Source organism: Arachis ipaensis, chromosome B6 (assembly GCF_059453495.1).
Source record: "Arachis ipaensis isolate K30076 ecotype BB chromosome B6, ASM5945349v1, whole genome shotgun sequence".
NCBI lineage: Eukaryota > Viridiplantae > Streptophyta > Magnoliopsida > Fabales > Fabaceae > Arachis > Arachis ipaensis.
The window spans coordinates 92385400-92386247 of NC_142441.1; positions in this window are offsets into that span (position 1 = coordinate 92385400).

The following is an 848-nucleotide window of genomic DNA, read 5'->3' on the forward strand; positions in this document are numbered from 1 at the left end:
CCCCTGTCTTGGTCTCTCCTCAGCAAGCTTTCTTTTGTTAATGGCTTGATTGAGCTTGCTTGCTGGATCAGGGGGAGGATTGCTTGTAGTTGACCTTCTTTTCTTCATGAATATTGTCCTTTGTAGCTTGGTCACAATCCTCTTCTCGGTGCTTTTGTTAATTGCCTTCACTTTCTTGAATCCAAGTCTTGGTGGTTGTGTGATTGTTGGAGTTTTATCTTCATCCAGAGCCTCTTGAATTAGTGGTTCCATGAGCCCTTCCGCTATGCACTTCTCTGCTTCAATTGAGTGTGACTTCTCTTGATTGTCCTCCTCCATTCCTTCTTCACAACTTTCCATCAAGTCCTTTGGGAGGGAATCTTCGTGTTCTATTGTCACTTCAATTAGTTCTTGTGAATATAAAATCCTTGGCTCATGTTCCTCATTCTTCAGTACAATTTCACTTGACACAGGGACTTTTGGTTCTTGTTTTTCCACTTCCTCACCCACAAATTGGTCTTCATCCTCACTGTTTGATGGTTCTAAGTTCCCCCTTGTTTGCTCTAAGGGCCCATTCATCTTCTTGAGGATGGTTTCTTTCCAGGGTTGGGGTTGTGTGTATCTTTCCATGAGTTTTCTGTGTATTTCAATGTCTTGGCATTGGCTTTCTGAGGCTTCTTTGGACCATTGAAGGTAATCCTCAACTGCTAATTCAAGAGATGAAAGTTGAGAGTAATTTTGGTGACATGGATGTGTTGTGGTGAAGTTGTGTTGAGGGGTATGGAATGAGTTGTGTGATTGATGGGATGACTTGTATAGATTTTGGAGGAAACTTTGTGTTGAGGCATAATCAAGTGATGAAGAACTTT